Source organism: Zootoca vivipara, chromosome 10 (assembly GCF_965207765.1).
Source record: "Zootoca vivipara chromosome 10, rZooViv2.hap1.1, whole genome shotgun sequence".
Lineage (NCBI taxonomy): Eukaryota > Metazoa > Chordata > Lepidosauria > Squamata > Lacertidae > Zootoca > Zootoca vivipara.
In genome coordinates, this window is record NC_142593.1 from 60947031 (window position 1) to 60971833 (window position 24803).

At 47.3% G+C, this 24803-nt stretch overlaps 1 protein-coding gene across 3 annotated transcripts in view; it reads left to right on the plus strand.

The window, feature by feature from the left end:
• The window catches only part of CNTFR (ciliary neurotrophic factor receptor), a 385394-nt gene that overhangs the window by 85521 nt on the left and 275070 nt on the right, over positions 1-24803 (plus strand). For all 3 annotated transcript variants that reach the window (XM_060280404.2, XM_035100658.3, XM_088653079.1), the window contains exon 2: positions 4473-4582. The gene's annotated coding sequence lies outside the window, so the exon portion shown is untranslated. The remainder of the gene's footprint in view (positions 1-4472; positions 4583-24803) is intronic.

Consider the following 24803-nt stretch of genomic DNA (forward strand, 5'->3'; position numbering starts at 1 on the left):
TTTCATAATAGTTCCTTTTGGTACAGTTGGTATCGACTACTGCAGGGTCCCCAAACTAAGGCCCGAGGGACAGATGCAGCCCAATCGCTTTCTCAATCCAGCCCGCGGACGGTCCGGGAATCAGCATGTTTATACATGACTAGAATGTGTCCTTTTATTTAAAACTAGTGCCATTCAGCCCGTTTAATAAACGGGCGCTAGAACATTCGGCCTTTTTCGGTGGCAGCGGCGCGTGGGGGGCTTTTATTCCTTGTCTAATTGATTGTTCCTCACCCCTCCCTTTGATCCTTAATTTATCCCTAATTTTCTCCCCCCCCCCGTTCCCAAACCCCAAACATGCTGAGCACCTCAAACCTCCTTGTTGCATCTCATTCTGAGAGGCGGCAGGTGTCTCAATTTAGCCCTTCTCGCTTCCCTTCTCGCTTCTATTGGAGGTTTATTTCTGGTGGGAAGGGAAGGGGCCAGAAAAACAGCCTCCTATAGGTTAGTCTGGCTGTGATAGTCTTCCCGGTTTTTAAAATCTTTTAGCTTTTTTATTCCCCCGGATTTATAACCCGGCGCATCTATAGGAGCCTTGGAGAAGGTAATAGCCTTTTACAAACACAGGGATATTGCAACATAAAAATATTAATTATAAAGCAATCAAGGTACAAGGGGGTGGAAATGACAAGATAAAATGTGCCTATTAAAAAAAAAGACTCCCTAAAAATATGCTGTTCGAATAAACGCTTGATTATCCTGAGCCAGTAAAAGCTTGTCTAGGCAGGGGGGGAGAGAGAAATTAGGATGGCGGCTTGCAGGGAAGGGGGCCCAGGAGCTGAAGAGCACACAACAAGCGTTGGCCTCCGTGCCCTCAGTCCTTGGCCGTGTCGCACAGATGCTCTCTTGCACCAGGTGCCCTGGGGTGAGTGGACGGCCCAATTCCACGGGGTGGACCGGGGTCAGCGTCACTTCCTGAAATAAGCAAATGAATCTATTCCTTCCCCCAGCAACTGTTTGCCCTGTTATGGGAAACTTGTCTATCCTTCTATTGACCTATTTCAGATCAGATGGGGGACCACATGTTAAGATTCCTGCATTGCAGGGGGTTGGCCTAGATGACCCTCGGGATCCCAACCCTATGATTTAGAGCAGAGCTGTCCAGCTTCCAAGAGACTGCGATCTACAACCACTATAAAAAAAACTGGCAGTGATTAAGCAGAGTTGTTGAGCTTTTTGGGGGAAGCCAAAGCTGTTGAGCTTTTTTGGGGAGAAAGCCATGATTACTGAGCTTTTTTGAAGGGGGGGGGGATCCCGCGATCAACCAGGGGCATCCTGCGATCAACCGGTAGATCATGATTGACCTGTTGGACAGCCCTAATTTAGAGTATTTTTAGCCTGCCCTTCATCACATGATCCCAGGCCTGGGTAGGTTACAACTGTATACGGTCTGCCCACAGAAGCCCAGTGCCCTTCCTTAAACTCCTGCTGCCTCATGACACTTGTGATCTGCCCATCGGAAATCCGGCAATCAGCAGTAAAACGAGGGTTTTCCTGGAGAAAGTGCTGGGGAGATAACAAAAGAAAAACCCCACTCGCACACTGACCTTTGAATCGTAAACCTGTGCCAAGAAACAAAGGGCAATCTGGGTCAGCCCAGCTTTAAAGGGAGGTCAGATAAATCCATGCAGAATGTCTCCAAGGATTCGTGATGGCTGGATGGCACCTCCATGTTTAGATGCCATCTATCCCTGGTTACTGGTTTCCAGGCCTGCAACAGACGTCCGCAAGTGGCAGGCCACCTGAGATGCCAACACTGGGCATGGAAATGGGGCAGTGGGAAGGAGCATCTCCCAAGTGGGGAAGAAGAGTGTACAGACAAAGTGGGCATCAGAATCCGCCATTGTTGGGCAAGGCCAGGGCCCTAGAAGGGACCGGCTGGGCTCTTCTGCATATGCGGATGATACCCAGCTCTACCTTTATTTTAAATTAGAACCAGTGAAGGCGGTGAATGTCCTGTGTGAGTGCCTGGAGGTGGTTGGAGGATGGATGGCAGCTAACGGATTGAGGTTGAATCCTGACAAAACAGAAGTACTGTTTTGGGGGGACAGGGGGTGGGGGACTCCCTGGTCCTGAATGGGGTAACTGTGCCCCTGAAAGACCAGGTGCGCAGCCTGGGAGTCATTTTGGACTCACAGCTGTCCATGGAGGCGCAGGTCAATTCTATGTCCAGGGCAGTTGTCTACCAGCTCCATCTGGTACGCAGGCTGAGACCCTACCTGCCCATGGATTGTCTCGCCAGAGTGGTTATCTCCCGTTTGGACTACTGCAATGCGCTCTTTGTGGGGCTACCTTTGAAGGTGACCTGGAAACTGCAAATAATCCAGAATGCAGAAGCTAGACTGGTGACTGGGAGTGGCCACCGGGACCTACCTTGGTTCCCAGTTTCTGAGTACAATTCAAAGTGTTGGTGCTGACCTTTAAAGCCTTAAATGACCTCAGCCCAGTGTACCTGAAGGAGCATCTCCACCCCCATCGTTCTGCCTGGACACTGGGGTCCAACTCCAAGGTTCCCTCACAGAGAACTGAGGTTACAGGGACCCAGGCAGAGGGCCTTCTCGGTAGTGGCACCCGCCCTGTGGAACCCCCTCCCATCAGATGTCAAGGAAATAAACAACTATCTGACTTTTAGAAGACATCTGAAAGAAGCCCTGTTTAGGGAAGTTTTTAATGTTTAATGTTCTATTGTGTTTTTAATATTCTGTTGGCAGCCACCCAGAGTGTCTGGGGAAACCTAGCCAGGTGGGTGGGGTATAATAAATAATAATAATAATAATAATAATAATAATAATAATAATAATCCTGTGTGTTGTCCTGCTTGCAGGTTCCTCATAATGGCCATTTGGTTGGCCGCTCTGAGAGCAGGATGCTGGACTAGAAGGGCCATGGGCCAGATCCAGTAGGCTCTTCTTTGATTATTATGTAGCGAGGCCCGCGAGCACTTGGGTGCAAGCATGCAAATGGCACTTTGCGTGTAGGTGTGTGCTTTCTGTCACATTTCTCAGTCATTGCTCTGGTGGTCTCCAGGCATCCTCGCTGCGTACGTTGTGAATGATGGGCTGCCCGGTGGGAGGGGGGAAGGCACCGCTGAATTTTTCAGTGGCTGACACCTGACAAGCGTGATGAATGGGCACACGGCACGGGCTGCCGCAGTGACAAACGGACCGCTCCCTCCTTCAAGCTCCAGGAAAACTTTGCAATTATTTCCCAGAGCTTTGCAAATGAGTTTCTCAATCAGGCCCACGCGGGGGTTTCCCTTATTTACTCCTGTTTAATGGGCCTTCGAAAGATCAGAACCAGCAACCCGGTGGAAGTCAATGCAAGGACTCCCACGTGTTGCCAAGTAATTTGTGACAGAGTTCTCCAGCCGGGCCATTGGACGCGACACGTCAGCTTCCCAGTCCTGTGTGTGTAAGAAATTCCCCAGAGCCTGTCCTTCGACAGCAATGCCAACCACGTTGAGCAGACTTGCAGGACGGGCATCTTCTGCAGAGACCAAAAGCCTGCCAGCGCCAAAACGTAGCAATGAGATAGTATTAATGGGTTCCCTCTGAAGAGCAATTGGCAGGCTTAATCCTTGGAAGAACGGCAGCCTTCCTCGCAGGAAGGTCGTAAAGGGGGTTAAGATTTGCTTGGCTGTTGTGCTTTGAATACTTGCAGGGAAGGGGAGACCAGAGTCTGGAAAATGATGTTGCTTTTCATTTTTCACCATTAATCAAAATGTTCTCAGCCGAATAAATTTGTTTTTGTTCGCCTTCGAGTTTTGTCTTTTCTCTTATCCCTGTCATGGCCATTTTCTTACTGTGGAAGACTCATGTTAGAATCCTGGATTAGCCCTAATGCTTGCCAAGGTAGCCAACATCCTGCAGCCTCGCCTACCTCACAGGGTTGTAGTGAAATAATTGAACCACACACAGGCTTGCATGTATTTATTTATTGCAATTATATACCACCTTTTCCTCCAAGCAGCTCAAGGGGGTATACGTGGTTCTCCCCCTCCTCTTTCAATCCCCACAGCAAACCCTGCAAGGTCGGTTAAGTTGAGAGGCAGCGGCTGGCTGGAGGTCACACCCAGCGAGCTTCATGGCCAAGTGGAAGACTCGAACCCTGATCTCCCAGGTCCTAGTCCCACACTCTAACCGCTCTGCCACACTCCCAGCAGAGTGGAACTTCAAAGCAGCATGTACAGTACAAGCAGGAGATGCCTGCCATGTAGAGAAATCCCTCACATTTGCTCCCCAAAAAATGAGGATATGTTTTTGCTGAACAAGGCAAAAAAAAAAAAAAGGTAGCAAGCGTCTCCTTTTTGCAAAGCGTTTTGCACGGGGCGGAGGGCAGCTCAGGGGTGGAACTTAGCAACACTAACAGCAGAAAAGGGGTGCAAAGATTTCCTATGATTTCACCTAACTCAACACCTCCTTTTATCTTGGTAGGAAGCCCTGGATTTCAAAGGCGAGACCCCAGAACAGGGAAAGCGTGGAGAAGCTGAGAGGAGTTGGATGAGCAATTTGGACCACACCTTGCTGCCTGCAACACCTGAGAGGTAAGGGCCTCTGCAATAGAGACCGATGCACGTTTATTCCGTGTTCACGGAGGTTACTGCTCAGGAAGCGCCTGCAGGCTACATCTGGGTGGTCCTCAAGTAGCTTGGTGATGGATGAGAATTATTACAGCTTCGCCGCTTGCTCTGTCCGTTGGCACATTTTTGGCACAGAGTCTTCCCTTGATGGTGCCAAACACACCCTGAGTTTCTTCTGTGTTCTGGCGGGCCCAGAAAACTGACTCTGAATCCTGGCAAGATTGGTCCCCAGGTCCAGGTAACTGATCGATTGCCTGCTTTGGATGGGATTGGACCAGTCTGGTGTGCTCCTGGCTCCATCTTTGTGCCACTTCAACTGCAGGTGACCCGAGTGGCTCCCGCTGGTAAAGCTGCTACAGCTGTCTCTGGGACAAGATAGCCTGACTGCTGTTGTCCATATGCTGGTAAACTCTGGGCTGGATTACTGCAATGTGCTCTTTGTGGGGCTGCCCTTAAGGTTCTTTGGAAGCTGCTCAATGGGGCACAATAGTTGGCCGGCTGGCTTCTGCCTGTCTCGGACGGTTGCAGAGCCTGCTGTAGAGACCAATGTGAGAGAGACAGACCTGTTTTGTTGCAGCTGGGGCAGGTGAAAGCATCCAGTTGTGTTGCCAGCCTTCATTCCACATTTGCAAACATCTTTGTAATGCAGCAGAGTGGGTCTGCCACCGGGCCTGGTGCCAGTATGTTCTCCCATGTTTAGTAGAGTTGCAGTGGCTGCAAGTAAGCTACCCGGCTAAGTTGAAGGTGCTCGTTTTGATGGATAAAACCTTATACAAGTGGGGAGTACCTCCCTCTGGGGTGGAATTATATAGGGGGGCTTTAAACAGCAAGAGGGTGCCAGAGGGGTAAATGACAATCAGATTCTGAAAAGCTGGTGTCACTGGATCAAGGACATCAGTTTTGTTCAATTAATTAAACTCAACAGTTTTATTTGGATTTTGAATAAACATGCAATTAATTGTTAGCGCTTTGAATTTTATTGCGTTATTATCATCCTTAGTGGGTCATGACTACCGCTGTTCTGAACAGTGCTTTTTGTAGGGCTGGGGAAAGAAAGCGCAGTGGGGATGAGCTTATGGAATCAAGTTGCCAGTAACTCCAAAAAAAATGGGAACCACAGCCCTAAATGGCTTAGGATCAGGATACCTGGAAGACCATTTCACCCCTTCCGTACCCAACGGATCATTGTTGAGCTCTTCCTGCAGTGTAGGAATCCTCCCCACAATGTAGGAATCGGGCTTTTAGTGTTGTGGCCCCTGCCCTCTGGAATACCTTCCCCTGAATATTAGACAGTGGCTGTCTCTGCTGCCTTTTCTGCTGAAGACCTTCCTCTTCCAATGATCCTTTTAAGTGCAGATCTTTCCCAATCCGCAACTGTACCGGAATCATTTTTGTGATGTCGTTATTGTTGGTTGCCATCAGTGCCGGATTTATGTATAAGCCAAACAAGCTATAGCTTAGGGCCCCACTCTCTTGGGGCCCCCCAAAAAAAATTGAAGGAAAAGAAACCCTGGATACTTCTTCTTAGTTGTATTTCAGTTCAACAATTACTTTGATAAAATACATACAGTATTTTGTTATGTGCAAATGGCTTGAGATACCTATGAGGTCCATCAATTACCATATAGCATCTATTCAACACACAAAACAGTGACCATTTGTTGTTGACAAAGGACAGCTGGACATATAAAGGGCCACATTACCTTCAGTAGCTTAGGGCCTCATCAAACCTCAATCCAGTCCTGTTTGCCATCCTGGACTCCTTAAGAAAGGAGAACGGGGTAATATATATATAATATCCAGTATAGTTGCAAAGACTTGTAATGACTCAGTGATTATTATTATTTTTACACTATTCTGCTCCTGGAGGGCTGCAGATTTCTAATAGTTTTTGCAACCTGACAAGCTCCCAGAAGCCCACATTTCAGACTTAGCATTGGAAGCGAGTGACTGGTGTGTCCTTTATTGGAGTGACTTCAGAGGAGCGTTTGTGTCTTTTGATCTCTCCGTTGCTCCTCCGAGAGCCCCTTCCTGCATCTCGTGTTCCAGGGTGATGTCATGAATGATACAGGCAGTAGCTGTGTCATCAGGACCGTGCTGATGTCGTTACGCCAGGCCTGGGGGTGATCTGAGCTTGCTCTGATGTCATCGCTTTGGAGGGTCGGGTGAAAATAATGAGTCAGCCGAGGATCCCATGGGGACTTTGAAGTGATGCTAGGAAGGTTCATCTGAATTTTATCTGATTGTTTTGTTTTTTTTTTTGCTTATGCTTGGATGCTGTTTGAGAATCTATCTGAAGGCTGCATAATGCAAGGCAGGAAATGCTTCCTTGCCACCAAAGGGGGAGAAATGGAAATTTCATTGTTGTGGGATTCAAACCGATGGATTTGAATTTTGCTTTTGTTTTCGAGATGCTCTAATCTGTAATAGGTTTTCTGCCATGATTGATTTCGTTTTGAGTGGTTTTGCCTCTTTTTCGGCTAAATGATTGACACTTCCTTTTTCACCCCAAAGGGCACCGTTGTTCTGTAAGTCTCTCTATAACCTCCAGAGAGGTTTTATTAAATCCAAGTGCATCACCCCTGAAATTATATAGTCAATAATTCAAAAATGCTGAGAGAGGGACGGAAGAGAGCAGTTGTGGTCCTCAGCCCTGACCCAGCTGGTTACAGGAAGGGCATCCCATAGATGGTCCTAAGGCTGTTGGATGGGATGGTTGCAAAAATGCACATCTGAACACAAGCAGGTCGTCTAATCTCCCCAGTCTGAACTTTGCATTGTTTCTGAAGGTACCCTCTAAATTCCCAATCTCTGCTTTTCCCATTTTTATCTTTATTTTGTGCATTTTGTTGTATGCATGAAGGTCAGGGTAAAGCCCACATATTCGATTCTAATTCCCTCCCCCCTTGCGTAATTCACCTAACAGGGTGTTGTTGCTGTTGTTAAATTGTTCTTGTTTCTTAATTATCTAGCCTTCACTCTTACGCCCCAGGGCAAGTTACAGCATTAAAGAACAATGAAACACAGCCACTTTAGGTTTTTTTAAACAATCAAAATGTGCATATCTAGAGTTCATGAAACAAATAAAATACACAAAACATTAAAAACAGTTCAAAACAACTTACAACCATAAAAATGAGCCAGGTCCCTAAAACATGCCCTTCAAGTGTCAAAGGCTGGGACAAAAAAAAAAGTGCCTGTCTTCAGCATTCTCTGGAAACTGTGCAATGAAGGTGCCAAGCACATCTCTGTGGGGAGGGAGTTTCTCAGCTTGGGGGTCCCCACAGAGAAGGCCCTCTTTTGGTCTACCCCCACATGAGCCCCTGAAGGTGGAGGAACCTGCTGGTGTTTTTTTTTTTTAGTAGGAGGGCTCTTAAAGCAGAGGTTGGATGGCCATCTGTCATGGATGCTTTAGCTGGGATTCCTGCATTGCAGGGGGTGGACTAGATGACTCTTAGGGTACCTTCCGACTCTGATTCTCTCCTGTGCTGGTGATCTCATGGCTGCCTCGCTTGAGCAGCACCAGAGGTGTGAACGGCTGATGCTTCTTATGTCAGCAAGCTTGACATTTTAGGCTGGACTTGCCTGCTTCTGAGATTCAGAGAGAAAGGCTTTCCTGTTTGTTTGAAGACCAGGATTCAGAGACGTGTGTGAAAGCCCTTCTGTCTCTTCACTCCCAAATCTCTGGCCAAACAACAGCGTCTAGTCCAGCGAATGTCCGTCAAAAGGCAGGCCAGGAATGGCCTCTGAGCTACCTGCTCTTTCTGCTTTTGGCCCCCATTTGGGCAGGTAGCATGGGGACATGTGATGTGTGTGTGTGTGGGGGGGGGTCAGACTGGGCACCCCAAGGCTCACTATAAGGAACCAGCATATCTTTCCGGGTCAGTTTCCTTGGGACTCCATTGAGCTCATGTGATGGACTGGGTAGCCGTTTCTCATCTATAGGTTGTCACCAAATGGATACTTTAGCTGAGATTCCCGCATTGCGGGGGGTTGGACTAGATGACCCTTGGGGGTACCTTCTGGCCAGTATTCAAAACTCAGATATATAAGCTAGGTGCCAATTGGCTCCTTCAACCAGGGTTGCAGTTGTCAAAACAGAAGGCCTAGTTGTCATTTGGGGGCCAGACGGCTCAAAAAAATCATATTTTCCAATACGACTTTTTGGTTCCTGAAATTCGTTCTGATTGTGCAGAAAAAATATAACGGATAGAATTCTACAGGATGTGTTGTTAGTGTGTGAAAACAGGCAAGATCCAGGGATCCCCAGGCAAGCACCTCCAGATGGCAGAGATTTCATGCTCCGTTCTGGCGCCTGGGCAGCTTCACTTGGTTGCAAGTGGCCGACAGGCAGGTGCAAAATGTGCCTGGCGGAATTTGAACGCTGCTTCTGGCTCTAGAACTGTGTGATTTTATGATTCTCTACAATGCAGCTTCCTATGTTCCTCTCTCCCTGATGATTTTCCCTTTCCTCTTCTGAGGCTTTACTACCCCGGTTACCTCCTTTTTAATCCCACACCACGGTGGCCTTACAATTCCCCCCAGCCCAGCCAGCCCTGAAGTTATTTGCTTTCCTCCTCTTTTTTCCTCACACGGAGCCCCCGCCGACCTGGTGACTCCCCATTTTTTCTTGCTCCTTTATTTGCAGAGCTGCTCCAGCCCACGGAACATTGCTAATAATGGCAATTACCGCTACACGCTGGCTACAAGGTACGGTGGTGGTAATGGGATCCAGAGGGACGAAATTAAAGCGATATAATATGCTAAGATAAATTAACGTTGTAAAATTAGCCACGGGTCTAGTCGAGAGATCTGACAAATGTCTCGTAGCTTTTGTTACGAGCTCGGAGCCCGGCTCAATTGGATTAGTGGCCCAGAGCAAAACAGACAGGAGCGAAGGGAGAAAAGGAGTATATGATGGCTCTCTTTGCCCACATGTTAACAGTTAAGTGGGGCTGCTTTCTCCTCCCTGCCTGGCTCAGCAAAATGAGCTGCCCCTCCATGTTTTCTGAGAAACAAAACTTCTCATTGACTTGAGAACAGAAGAGGAACATTCTGAATCAGGCCAATGGGCCAACAATGGCATCCTTTCCTCAGAGTGGTCAACCAGATGCCTATGGGATTTGAGCAAGCAGGATTCGAACACAGGAGCCCCCTCCCCTCCCCTTCAGATGCACTGCTGCCTCCTATGATGGTGATGCTAAATTGTGGTTTGCACAAACCACAGTTTGGTGTGGTGCTGGAATTGACTATGTCAAAACCGAAATGCCCATATTCTAGTTCCATTCCTATACATCCTAAGGGGTTGATATCAGTTTGAATGTCCTTTTCTGGGTCCTTCTCAATCATAGAATCATAGAACTGTAGAGTTGGAAGGGACCCCAAAGGACCATCTAGTCCAACCCCCTGCAATGTAGAAATCACAGCAAAACCATCCGTGAAAAATGGCCATCCATTTTCTGCTTTAAAATCTGAGACAAAGGAGAATCCAGCACTTTTCAAGGGAGTCCATTCTACTGTTGAACAGCTGTCACTGAGTCGGAATCTCCTTTTGTGTCATTTGAATCCATTGGTTCAGATCCTCCTCCCCTCTGGAGCAGCAGAAGCCATGGGTTCGAGTCCTACCCTCTGGAGCAGGAGAAAACAAACTTGCTCCACCTCCCATAGGACAGCCCTTGAGATCTTTGAAGATTGCTATAAGCCGGTGCGCTTCATGGGATAGCTCAGCTGGCTAGAGCATGGGGTTGTAAACACCAAGGTGGCAGGTTCTATTCCTGCATATTCATTCCCGTGTTACAGGGGGTTGGGCTAGATGATCTTCAGGGTCCCTCCCAACTCTGATTCTGAGATTCTGATCTATGTAGAATGTCCAAACTGAGAAATCTAAAGCCTTCATGTGCCAAGTCAGAGGTTGTGAGTAAAGCAGTTTGATACCTTGCCTGTCTGTGACATGGGGTGGAGAGAAGTGGGTGGTCAAAAAAAAATCATGCTGAAACAATTGTGGAAGGAGATGTGTTGCGGAGCTAACCTGCCCATTCCACTCTGCCCATTAGGGTCTTGAGTGGAAGCAAATTTAAACAGTGGCAGAGTGGCAAATGCTCCCACTTTTCCTGGGACTTAAATCTGGGGGAAGAAATGGATCCAGCCATTTGAAGCAGGCTCTGCTAATGAGAGAATAGTGCAGGATGGGCTCAGCTGGAGGGAGAAATAATTCCTGCCTCCCCCCTCCCAAAGCAATGGCTGCGGAATGGGCGGCCAGAGCAGTTTTTATACAGATTTGTAAATGCCAGCTAATTGTGTGTTTAATGGCTGGCGCATACCAAAGGGCCCTGGCAGGGCAGGAATGATTTAGATCTTGCTTAATAAAGCATATGATCTGGCCCATTAAAAAAAAAAAATAATAATAATACTGCAACCATTCCAGTCTTTGAGTCCTGGCAAGGCCACTGATACGCCTCCCACCACACCAAAAAAAGGGGGCCCAAGTAAAATAGGAACAAGAGTTTTGTGGGTGGGTGGCAAGGAAAGGCTGAGTGGAGGGGGCCTTTACTCTTTCTCAACAACTTTTGTCAACCTGGTGCCATGTCTTCAGCCTCAGCCAGCATAAACTTCCTGCACAAATTTCTATACAGTTGAACTCATGTTCGTAGCTTCGAGAACACTGTCCAACCATCTCATCTTCTGTCGTCCCCTTCTCCTAGTGCCCTCCATCTTTCCCAACATCAGGGTCTTTTCCAGGGAGTCTTCTCTTCTCATGAGGTGGCCAAAGTATTGGAGCCTCAGTTTCACGATCTGTCCTTCCAGTGAGCACTCGGGGCTGATTTCCTTCAGAATGGATAGATTTGATCTTCTTGCAGTCCATGGGACTCTCAAGAGTCTCCTCCAGCACCAAAATTCAAAAGCATCAATTCTTCGGCGATCAGCCTTCTTGATGGTCCAGCTCTCACTTCCATACATCACTACTGGGAAAACCATAGCTTTAACTATACGGACCTTTGTAGGCAAGGTGATGTCTCTGCTTTTTAAGATGCTGTCTAGGTTTGTCATTGCTTTTCTCCCAAGAAGCAGGCGTCTTTTAATTTTGTGACTGCTGTCACCATCTGCAGTGATCAAGGAGCCCAGGAAAGTAAACTCTCTCACTGCCTCCATTTCTTCCCCATTGTTGAATGAGCTGCGTGAGTGGGCCACCGAGACCATATAACACCGGTCCTGAAAGACCTTCACTGGTTCCCAGTACATTTCCGAGCACAATTCAAAGTGTTGGTGCTGACCTTTAAGGCCCTAAATGGCCTCGGCCCAATATACCTGAAGGAGCGTCTCCACCCCCATCGTTTTGCCCGGACACTGAGGTCCAGCGCTGAGGGCCTTCTGACGGTTCCCTCTCTGTGAGAAGCAAAGTTACAGGGAACAAGGCAGAGGGCCTTCTCGGTGGTGACGCCTGCCCTTTGGAACGCCCTCCCATCTGTTGCCAAGGAAATAAACAACTACGGTACCTGACTTTTAGAACGGCCTCGGTCCAGTATACCTGAAGGAGCGTCTCCACCCCCATCGTTCTGCCCGGACACTGAGATCCAGCGCCGAGGGTCTTCTGGCGGTTCCCTCGCTATGAGAAGCCAAGTTACAGGGAACCAGGCAGAGGGCCTTCTCGGTAGTGGCACCCACCCTGTGGAATGCCCTCCCACCAGAGGTCAAAGAGAACAACAATTACCAGACCTTTAGAAGGCATCTCAAGGCAGCCCTGTTTAGGGGAGCTTTTAATGTTTGATTTCTGTATTTTAATGTTTTGTTGGAAGCCGCCCCGAGTGGCTGGGGGAACCCGGCCAGATGGGTGGGGTATAAATATTATTATTATTATTATTATTATTATTATTATTATTATTATAGAAGACATCTGAAGGCAGCCCTGTTTCGGGAAGCTTTTAATGTTTGATTTCTGTATTTTAATGTTTTGTTGGAAGCCGCCCAGAGTAGCTTGGGAAACCCAGCCAGATGGGCAGGGTAGAAGTAATAAATTATTATTATAAAGCAAGCCAAACCAAGCTGTCTTGTCCATAGGAGCACACTAGAGCCCATCCAATCCAGCCTCCTGTTCGCCCAGTGGCCAACCAGGTGCTCTAATGGGAAACCCGCAAGCGGGATCTGAGCACGAGAGCAACTTTCCCTTCTCATGGTTTCCAGCAACTGGGATTCAGAAGTATTGCAGCCTCCAGCCATGGAGGCAGAGCCGAGCCATCCTGCCTAACAGCCATCTTCCTTGCTGCTTACTTCTAGCAGGATCTGTGCCTCAATTTTTCTCAGTATGAGAAGTATTTTGTTCTTCCAAAGTGTGAAGAGGACACGGCAGCTTTGTCAATGTTTGGGGTGCCTTTATTCGTGATGTAAATGAGCAAGAGCGCATCAGGGGTCTGCCAGCGCATTATGCAAAAATCTGGAACTCTTAAAACTTCCCAGAGTCTCCTCTCCAGGAATCTTCTTTCTTTCTTTCTTGCCTGCCCCTCACCAGCATTCTCTCATATTGCTTGGTAGGCAGTCTTTTAAGATGAAAGTCCTGTGCTGGATCTGTAAAAACAACATAAGCTAGGATTAATGACATCCATATCTGTCCTCCTTGCAGAGTTTTTAGGTTCCACATCTCAACTTCTGTCCCCAGAGTGAACTTGAAATGTGTGCTTTAATCTACTTTGCTTTTTTTTCTTGTACTGTTCACGTATTGTTCAGGTTGTATATGTGAAAATGAAAGTTTAGATATGATTCCTGCATTGCAGGGGGCTGGACTAGATGACACTTGGGTTCCATTATTATTGTTGTTATTAATAATAATAATAATAATAATAATAAAATTAATATTTGTATACTGCCCTATACCATAGATCTCAGAGCGGTTCACAACATAAAATTACAATATAAAACCCCCCCACAAAATACATAATAAAAATTAAGAAGAAAAGCAACCCAGTGACCCCCCCTTCTACAACATTCTTAAAAAGGGCATCAGATGTCAATCACACAAAGGCCCTGCAACTCTGCAATTCAATGAAAAATGAAACATGATTTTTTTAAAAGTAAAAAGTAAAAAAAGAAAGAGGAAATGTGTATGGCCCCTCTGGACTGGTAGGGTTTATTATTATTATTTGTAGGTATTTTCTGATGCAATAATATTGCATTTGTGATGGATTTGTACCGCAGCATCTATATATTATTCTGGTTTATTAGTTGTTCTGCAATGCTTCCACAGTGCTACCCCATCCTTGTCATCTGGAGGGGATCTCTTGTGCTAGGAACGAAAAAAGTGGAATAAACGCCTGTGGATATTTTCAGCCGGAACCATTGCAGGATTTCACTGTGATGCCTCAGGACTTGTCCAGACTGGAAATGAAGGGCTTGCACCAAAGAACATTTGCAGGGACAAGCAGTATTGGCTGTGGGGCCGTGTCTGACCTCCACAATAACGTAATGAGCGCAAACCACCCTCAGTGCACAATCAAAAGGTTGCCTCGATTTGGTCACAGCTGCATATTCTTGAAAGTATGGTAGGGTTAGGATTGATGTGTCCCTTGGCTTCTGCCCACGGTACACGCTGGAGACACAGGACTTAGGGTTGGATAGTGTTCTTCCTTGGCGATAACTCATAGCTTGTTTTCCATCAACACGGTCCTAACAGTGAGTCCGTAAGTGACTGTGGAGGCCAATTTTGGATCCGCCCGTCCTTCCACACTGGGGGCATTGGTTAGGAGTTGGTGGGAGTTGATCACGGTGTGGATTTGCCAAGTGTGCCTTCCTCTTAGCACGTTTCTCCCTTGCGTCCTGAGTTCGAGTGTCTTCAAAGCCCATGACACCTTTGGTCACGGCTGTTCTCCAATTGGAGCGCTCGCAGGCCAGTGTTTCCCAATTGTTGGTGTTTATACTACATTTTTCTTTCAATTTGCCTTGAGACAGTCTTTGAACCTCTTTTGTTGACCACCGGCATTACGCTTTCCATTTTTAAGTTCGGAATAGAGTAGTTGCTTTGGAAGATGATAATCAGGCATCCACGTAACATGACCAGTCCAACGAAGTTGATGTTGAAGAGTCATTGCTTCAACACTGGTGAACTTTGCTTATTCCAGCATACTGGCATTCGTTTGCCTGTCTTCTCAAGTGATGTGTAAAAAGTTTCGGAGACACAGTTGATGGAATCTTTCAAGGAGCTGGTATTGATATTGATGTATTGATACAGCATCCCAAATCAGTTTGACGTCCACATCGTGATAACAGTTTCACAATATCAGACATGGCGATATATCGCGAATCGCAATCTGATTGTGTGCTATGTAAAAAATTGTGAGATGGGGAAATCCGTGAAGCCGGTCTTCGCTTCTCTCGTGATTCCTTCTGCCCCTGTAGCTCTGCAGTGTAAAACAACAGTTTTAATGTTGAAGGTAGGTAGAAATGTATTCGTTTTAGACCCCTAAAGTACCGGTAGTAGCGCTTGCCAGGACATAACCCCGTTAGGCTCTGCACAGTTACATCCTTATTTCAGACATTGTGATATATTGATATATCGTGATGTTTAGTTGGTGATATATCACAAAAACCAGACATCACTCAGCTTTAACAGGACCCTGTCCTGCATTACGTGTTCCCTGTGCCCAGCACCAGGCTGCCCAGATTGACCCCCGAAACCACCTGCCACCCTGCAGTATCGGCTATAAGACCCTACCCTGCCCACATCTATTCCCATTGTGCAAATTGCAAATATTCTCTTGGCTGGGGAGGCAAACCAGCAGATGGTTTAGAGATTCAAGAAGGCCAAGAGACAGCCATTGAGAAAAGCTCTTTTTCTTTTCTTTTCTCTTGAGCTGAGCAGGCTTTTCCATTCTCCTGGCCTGGCAGCCGAGCAGGTTGTATTTCTTCCTGCTACTGATAGCAAGAATGCCGTGAAAGCAGCATCGGGGGTAAAGGATCCGGCCTCCCCAGAGAGCAGCGTATTGAAAGCGGCTGTGTGACTGGCTTGATAGAGCCCTTATTGGCAGTGTTGTATCTCCTAATGCAAACAGACAGTGTTTCCTGATAAGTCACATCCTTCAGTGTGGATGGCAGCCTATCATGTCTGGCAAATACCGTGAAGCGCCGCAGCCAGTTTCGCTGGGAGGCCAGGCTGGGTCGTCAGAGGAAATTCTCCCTGCCTAATGCGTGCAGATCAGAGTCCTACATTAAATCTGCGGCACTAAGCAAGAAAATAAATATTCCCAGGAGCCGTCAAGTTCATTTTATTTCTTGCATTTATAACCTACCATCTCCTCCAATGAACTCATGCACAGTTCTCCCCCTTTTCCTTTAATTGCCACAACAACCCTGCAAGGTAGGCTAAGAGGCAATGGGACTGGTCCCGAAGGCCACGCAGTAAGCTCCATGGATGAGTGGTGGGATTTGAACCCTGGCCTCTCCCAGGTCCTTGTCTAATACTATCTTCTTTTTTGGTGATCATTCGTAGCTGAGTAAGATTGTCTTCCATAAACATGATTTTAATAATGAGTCCCTAAGTGACCGTGGAGGCCGGTTCTGGATCCACACGTCCTTCCACAGTGGGGACATTGGTTTCTGGGCGGGAGTTGATCACAGTGTGGATTTGACAAGCATGCCTTCTTCTTAGCATGTTTCTCCCTTGCGTCCTGAGTTTGAGTGTTTTCAAAGCCCATGACACCTTTGGTCAAGGCTGTTCTCCAACTGCAGCGCTCGCAGGCCATTGTTTCCCAGTTGTTGGTGTTAATACTACATTTTTAAAAATTTGCCTTGAGACAGTTTTTAAACCTCTTTTGTTGACCACCAGCATTACGCTTTCCATTTTTAAGTTTGGAGTAGAGTAGTTGCTTTGGAAGACAATCATCAGGCATCCGCACAACATGACCAGTCCAACAAAGTTGATGTTGAAGAATCATGGCTTTGACCTGGGTGATCTTTGCTTCTTCCGGTACACTGGTATTAGTTCGCCTGTCTTCCCAAGTGAAGTGTAAAAATTTCCGGAGACACCATTGATGGAATCTTTCGAGGAGTTGGAGATGGTGTTTATAAGTGGTCCGTGTTTCCCAAGCATACAGATACTATAACCACTACACGACACTACACTACAGTCAGAGGACCAGCCACCTGCGTTTTGATGCCATCTCATCCTCAAGATCCCACTGTGGAGCTGCTAGGTGAAACTGGGACTTGCTGGGAAGCAGGGATATCTCTATGCACGGGATAGCCAGTTTTGTAGAATCGTAGAATGGTAGAATTGGAAGGTACGCCCAAAGGTCCTCTAGCCCAGCCTCCTGCAATGCAAGAATCACAATTAAAGTACCGTTTCCCTGACCGATAGCCATCCAACCTCTTCTTAAAAGCCCCCAATGAAGGAAGGTCCACCACCTTCTGAAGGAGTCCGTTCCACTGTCGAACACGTTTTTATTGCCAGGAGGTTTTTCCTAATGTTAACAACAGCAGCAGCAGCAGCAGCAACAACAACAACAAATTATTTGTACCCCGCCCATCTGGCTGGGTTTCCCCAGCCACTTTGAGTGGCTTCCAACAAAAGATTAAAAATACATTTAAAAAATCAGTCATTAAAAACTTCTCTAAATGGGGCTGCCTTCAGATGTCTTCTAAACGTCAGATAGGTGTTTATTTCCTTGACATTTGATGGGAGGGCGTTCCGCAGGGTGGGCGCCACCACCAACAAGGCCTCTGCCTGGTTCCCTGTAACTTCACTTCTCACAATGAGGTAACCAGCAGAAGACCCTTGGAGCTGGACCTCAGTGTCCAGGCAGAAAGATGGGGATGGAGATGTTCCTTCAGGTATACTGACATACATTGGCTCCCAGAATGTTTCCGAGCACAATTCAAAGTGTTGGTACTGACCTTTAAAGCCCTAAATGGCCTAAGTCCAGTATACCTGAAGAAGCATCTTCTCCCCTCCATTCCACCCCCGCTGCACAAAGCCCCCCCCCAAAAAAAACTGTTCATCTCACCAATCTCTCCCTTTTTATTAGAGGGAAGGAGGGCAAGCAAGCGAAAAGATAGGCTCCTTTAAATAAATAAATAAACAAATAACCCTTCCTATTCAATATGGAGGAAAGCTATTTAGGAGGAACCAACAACATGAGGGGCACGGGTGGTGCTGTGGGTTAAACCACAGAGCCTAGTGCTTGCCAATCAGAAGGTCGGCGGTTCGAATCCCCGCGACGGGGTGAGCTCCCATTCTTCGGTTCCTTCTCCTGCCAACCTAGCTGTTAGAAAGCACGTCAAAGTGCAAGTAGATAAATAGGTACCGCTCCGGTGGGAAGGTAAACAGCGTTTCTGTGCGCTGCTCTGGTTTGCCAGAAGCGGCTTAGTCATGTTGGCCACATGACCCGGAAAAACTGTCTGCGGACAAATGCTGGCTCCCTCGGCCAGTAGACCTGGAAGCTGTATGCCGGCTCCCTCGGCCAATAACACGAGATGAGTGCTGCAACCCCAGAGTCAATCGCAACTGGACCTAACAGTCAGGGGTCCCTTTACAACTGGGTCCCTTTACAACAGGGTCCCCAAACTAAGGCCCGGGGGCCAGATGTGGCCCAATCGCCTTCTAAATCCAGACTGCGGACGGTCTAGGAATCAGCATGTTTTTACATGAGTAGAATGTTTCCTTTTATTTAAAATGCATCTCTGGGTTATTTGTGGGGCATAGGAATTCATTCATATTTTTTTCCAAAATATAGTCCGGCCCCCCACAAGGCCCGAGGGACAGTGGACTGGCCCCCTGCTGGAAAAGTTTGCTGACCCCTGCCAACATAACCTTTGACAACATAAACACCACCAGAATATGAAAATAAATGAAATGAAATAAATGAAAATAAAAACTCCCCCCCCTCTTTTCCCCACTGGTGTGTGTGGGGGGGTTGAGTGTGAGGGAAGAAAGTGCTTTCCGTTTCTTTGTTTACTTCTTTGTTTATTTTGCCTCTGGATCTTTGATTGTCTATCTGTGGGGGGTCCCTCCTGGATTGTTAGTAGGCTTTGCATAGTTAGCTAAGCTCTAAGTCAGTGGTTCCCAACAGGTGGTCCGGGGACCCCCAGGGGTCCGCGAGCTATGCCAGAGGGGTCCGCAAGATGCTATTAGAATAAAAAATATATTAAATATATTTCGTATGATAACAGATTTTTTGTTTTGGCCGCTTCTTGCATGAGCAGAGTCTAGCGCAAAACTAGAATTAGATAGAGGCAGTAGTTCTGCTGTATGCCGTTAGGTGGCGCTTTACAAACACTACTGTTTTGCAAAGAGGCAGCGCGCGCATTCTACTAACGCTCACCTCCCCAAGATGCTTTGCGTGCGTCGGCTTCATTTGTGCGCTACTGCGCAGGTACCCTGTCTTCTCCATTCCCAAATTAAGACTCTTAATTTGGCTCTCACTTTTTAATTATAGGATTAGGAATTAATGGGGGTCCTTGTCACAATAGCGGCTCGATGAGGGGTCCTCGAGAAAATTTTGTTGGGAACCCCTGCTCTAAGTGGAAAGATTCCCATGAAGATGTAAGAGTTGGCTGGTTTGTGTGAGGGCTTACCATCTTTTCTTATTGTCAGGGTTGTTGCGACTACTCTAGAGTAACGACTTTCCACATGCTTGTCTTTTAACAGTCTTTATTGGAGCTGTTGGATGCATGTCTGTTCCTTCCGATCCAGAATCCGGCACTGCCCCTTTACGCGACTTTGACCAACATAACAGTCGCGGGGCAGTGAATCTCCTCCCCTTTCTCCTCCTCCTTAATTCCGGTGCCGGGGGAAAGGGTCTACGATCTGTTCTTTCCCTGCCTTCCCCTTTCCGCCTCTTTCTCTTCCCGTCTGTGTTGCAGGGGCTCTCCCATGCTGCCAGAGGCCTGGCTCTCTCTCTCCGTGTCCTGACTAGCCCCTTCAGACCCCGCGCTTTCATGGCTGCTCGGGGATGAACTGCTCCTGATGAGAGGGGGAGGTTCTCTATAATCTCTCCCCCCTACACTTATCATCAGTTAGGAGGGAGAGAGCAAGCAAAACAGAAGACAGGTGCCTGCAAATTATCTGCAAAATAGGTTGGTTGCCACCCCTGCCTCCTGTGGCAGGGAGTTCCACAGCTTAACTCAGCGCTGCAGGTGGAAGAGGGCAAAGTACGACCCAGAAACGAGGAACCTTTCTTCAAAAAAACGAGAAGTGAAAAGCCTGTATGTTTTGTCTCATGTCTCAAGTTCTACAAATAACTCTTTTTCTTTTCTTTTAATTAAGACGGCAGCTGGGATCCTGGGGATTGCAGAACCCCGACATTCTAAGGGGCTTGGACTAGATGAATCCTGGGGTCTCTTCCAACCTATGATTCTATGATCTGAGAGGGTCTCTGGTTCCTTGCAGTGCGGTTTTCTGCCTCCCCAGCTGCCGCTTTGCCTCTGAGCTGTTCTGCAGCCCACAGCGAGTCGCTTGCAACTGAAGCAGCTCTCTGCTCATTACCGTGTCGAACAAACTCACGCAGGCAGGTTTTTGCGGAGAGATCACACGAGCTCCCCCGCCCCCCAAATCTCTTGTTCTCCAGCTTCTCTTTTTGCCAAATGGTTGCACTTACATGAAAAGGAAAAAGAGAAAGTTTGGGGGTTGGGTTGGGGATGGGGGAGAGAGAGAGAGAGAGAGAGAGAGAGAGAGAGAGAGAGAGAGAGAGAGAGAGAGAGAGAGAGAGAGAGAGCCAAGACGTGCATGGACTGCACAAATTTATGGATCAGAGATTTACGTGCTCCCTGGTTGCTGTATATTTTCTCCGCCGTGACACTTCATTGCCACAAATTACCAAGCAGGCAGGAGTCTGCAAGTGACAGCAGGCACCGCGGCTAAAACATGGCCTTGCTTGGCCTGCGTAAAGTGGGGCTTGGAAATGTCAAAGGGGCAGCTGGAGGGGCGGCTTGGGGGTGGGGGGAGCAGGGCCATGGGAAGGGAGAGGATAGCAAAGCAATGTTCCCTGTTCGGGAGGGAGACGGACCAGACAGCTATTAGGGGCTCTGTAAATCACAACAGCTTCAACCCTTTCGTTTGACAGCACCTGCACTTTGGAACTCCCTGCCACTTGACAGCAAGCAACTGCCTTCACTGTATTCCTTTCAGAACCTGCTAAAAATAGGGTTGGCCAAAGGTCTTGAGCTTCCCCCCCCTTTTTTTTTCTTTTTTGCCAACAGCAGCATTTTGCCGATTTCTACCCAGACGCTGCTTCTGACTGCAGTATTCCAAGTTTGTCCAGGAAATTCTGGACATTTGGCAACCCTAATTTCTTGTTTAAACAATCCTGCCCAGGTGCTTAAAAGGATGCTGCGAGTTTTAATGTGTTTTTGCTTTTTGTAGGTTTTGAAGCCACTGTTCTAATTTTCCCTTGATTTTATTGGCTTGCCTTTTTGCAGACTGCTTTGGGGTTGTTGCTGTTTCGCAACTGAGGGGTGTATACATTTTATGAAATTAAAGAAATGAATAAATAAGTCGGGTTCCTGCATAAGGATATCAGAAGGGCTCTGGGGGATCATGAAGTTGGTTGTGGTTCTGGTGATCGCAGAACTGAAAGAGTTGGAAGAGACCCTGAGGGGGTCATTCAACCCCCTGCAATTCAGGCATTAACAGCTAATGTTGATGATTAATCACCTTCATCACCATCATAGAATCAGAGAATCGTAGAGTTGGAAGAGACCACAAGGGCCATCCAGTCCAACCCCCTGCTGAGCAGGAAACACCATCAAAGCATTCCTGACATATGGCTGTCAAGCCTCTGCTTAAAGACCTCCAAAGAAGGAGACTCCACCACACTCCTTGGTAGCAAATTCCACTGCCGAACAGCTCTTACTGTCAGGAAGTTCTTTCTAATGTTTAGGTGGAATCTTCTTTCTTGTAGTTTGAATCCATTGCTCCGTGTCCACTTCTCTGGAGCAGCAGAAAACAACCTTTCTCCCTCCTCTATATGACATCCTTTTATATATTTGAACATGGCTATCATATCACCCCTTAACCTTCTCTTCTCCAGGCTAAACATACCCAGCTCCCTAAGCCGTTCCTCATAAGGCATCGTTTCCAGGCCTTTGACCATTTTGGTTGCCCTCTTCTGGACACGTTCCAGCTTGTCAGTATCCTTCTTGAACTGTGGTGCCCAGATCATGGTTAAGACTTTCTCATTACTTATTATTAAATGTCTCCAGGTGACTAACAATACAGGTAAAAACATAAAGAGGCTGTACCTTTAAAAGCAAAACAAACAAAAAAGGAAGTCCTTCGTGCAGCGCAGAGTTAAGCTATGGAAGTCCCTGCCTCTTGATAGCAAGCAGGAAAACATAGAAGGGGGAGAGCAATCTTGTGATTGAATCCTGCTTTTGAGCTTTCCATTTGTGCATCTGGCCACTGTCAGACAGAGGATTCTGGACTAGTTGGGTCATAGAACTGACCCAGCAGAACCCTTCTTAGATTTTGAATGCTCTAGAATTTGCCTGCTGGCCTTTTGCTGCTGAACATTGTGAGAAGAAGCTGATAGCATTATTATTATTTATTTGATTTCTATACCGCCCTATGCCCCGGGGGTCTCAGAACAAAATCTAAAAACAAAACAGCAGAATATATAATCAAAATGAAAACAACAACCCAATAACCCCCCCCCTAAAAAAACCCAAACCACTTCACATTTTAAAAGGGCATAGGATGTAGTAGCCAACAATTGCTCCTCGAGGAAACTTGGCCACTATTTTTTTAATCTTTTTTATCTTGGTAGGAGCCCCGAGCCTCTGCTGAGCAACTCTGGAAAAATGAGAGCCCCCTGCTGCCCCGTATTGGGCAAATGAAACCTTTGGAAATGGCAGTGGCTTAGCGGCATTGGCACATTTGTCAGCCCTCCAGAGAGGTTGTTACGTAGCCCTGGGAAAAGGGAGGGGGATTCTGATATTACTGTGGGTAATATCTCAGAATGCCTTGGGCTGTGTCTTAAAGGTAAAAGGTAAAGGACCCCTGGACGGTTAAGTTCAGCCAAAGGCGACTATGGGGTTGCGGCGCTCATCTTGCTTTCAGGCCGAGGGAGCCGGCGTTCTCCACAGCTTTCCGGGTAATGTGTCCAGCGTGACTAAACTGCTTCTGGCACAAAGGAACACTGTGACAAGAGCCAGAGCGCATGGAAACACTATTTACCTTCTCCGCCGCAGCAATACCTATTTATCTACTTGCACTGCCATGCTTTCGAACTGCTAGGTTGGCAGGAGCTGGGACAGAGCAACAGGAGCTCACCCCGTTGCGGGGATTTGAACTGGCAGCCTTCTGATCAGCGAGCCCAAGAGGCTCAGTGGTTTAGACCACAGCGCCACCCGCATCCCTGGCTGTGTCTTAGTGACCATTGAGAGGGGCCTGGAAGTGGCTCCCCATTTCATCCTGGAGGTCCTGAGGTTTGGTTGCTTTACTCCAAATTGTGTATTCGCTCGATGTGGATCAGGCAGATTGGCTTGGCAACACCAGAACATGATTAAATTAGAGCGGAGCATTTTATTTCTCGCCTTGCTCTGTGTCAAGAGCTGAGAGTAATTTGCTCAGTGCCCTCCTATCCCTCTGTTTGCAATAACTGCTGTGAGTTGGGTTAGGCAGATTGGAAGCAACATACCCTGCGGCTCCTGGGTGCAAGATCGATGGCGTTTCCCGGACTTTGCATGGGCTTATCCAGAGCGGATTGTTTTGTTTTTCCTCCAAAAGAACTGGATGGAGGCACAGGGATCGAGTGAGAGGCATCAATTTTGCCCTTATTCTTTGCCTACGAAACACATTTTCATTGCTCATCCTTATTCCTGGCAAAATAGCTCTGCTGCAGGACAGCTTGTTAATTTCTCCTATTTTACAGGCAGGAAACTGAGGCCAAGGACTCTCTTTTCTGAAATGTGTCCTGGGTATGTGCCTTCTTAATTGGGGTTTGGAAGTGTCCTTGGGTCACTTAAACAGCATAAAACGAGAACTGGGAGGTCAAGGATTTTGCCAGCGGTGGCAACATTTTGTGATGGTTCACATGCCAGATGCAGCTTTGAGATCAGAGAGCTTGCCTTTCTGATTTATTTATTTTTGCAAGTTGCAAGGGAACGCTGCATGGTGTTTTGGTTTTTGCATTCCACCAACAAATTCCGAACAGAGGTATTCGTGGCACAAGCAATCAATGGATTCAAATGGCAAGAAAGGACATTCCAACTAAACATTAGAAAGGATTTTCTGATAAAATAAAAAAATTCCTTCAGTAGCACCTTAAAGACCAACTAAGTTTTTATTTTGGTATGAGCTTTCGTGTGCATGCACACTTCTTCAGATACAGTGAAATGGAAGTTTCCAGGCACTTATGTAGAGAAGGGGTGGGGAGGGGTGGGGATGGGGAGGGGGGGATCACTCAGAAGGGTGGTGGAAATGGGTGATTGACTGACTTTCTGATTTTCTGATAGTAAGAGTCAGTACTATCTTTCTGGAAAAAGAGATGCCGGAATTTACCATGAACACCTCCCTTGTTCTCTTATACAGTCGTACCTCGGAAGTCGAACAGAATCCGTTCCAGAAGTCCGTTTGACTTCCAAAACATTTGGAAACCAAGGCGCGGCTTCCAATTGGCTGCAGGAAGCTCCTGCAGCCAATTGGAAGCCTCGCCGGACGTTCGGGTTCCAAAGAACGTTTGCAAACCAGAAGACTCACTTCCAGGTTTGTGGCATTTGGGAGCCAAAGCGTTTGACTTGCATGTCTTTTGTCAACCAAGATACGACTGTAATGGAAATGGTGGCCACCTGAGAGGGGCCGGAGATGAGCTCCAGCTGGAAAAAAAACCAACCCTTGGTGCTCCTGGGGATGAGTGAATTGTTGTAAGAGCAAGCTACAGTTAAGCAATTTAGTTGAGATCATAGAATCGTAGAATTGTAGTATTGGAAGGGACCCCAGGGGTCATGTAGTCCAGCCCCCTTGCGAACAGACGTTCCGTTGTGACGACCGTAAGCTAGGTTCAAGGTTCCATTTGGCGCCCAGCTTATACATATGAGTTTCTAACACTGTCTCATACGCCAGAGATCTTCCAGCCCAGGGCGATGCTCTTGAGACGGGCCATTGGCAACCTCTGGGGGCATAGCTCTTTGGAAGAGCATCCGCCTTGTAAGAAGGTGGTCCTGGGTTCAAATCTCCCTTAGCATCTCCAAGTAGGTCTGGGAAAGA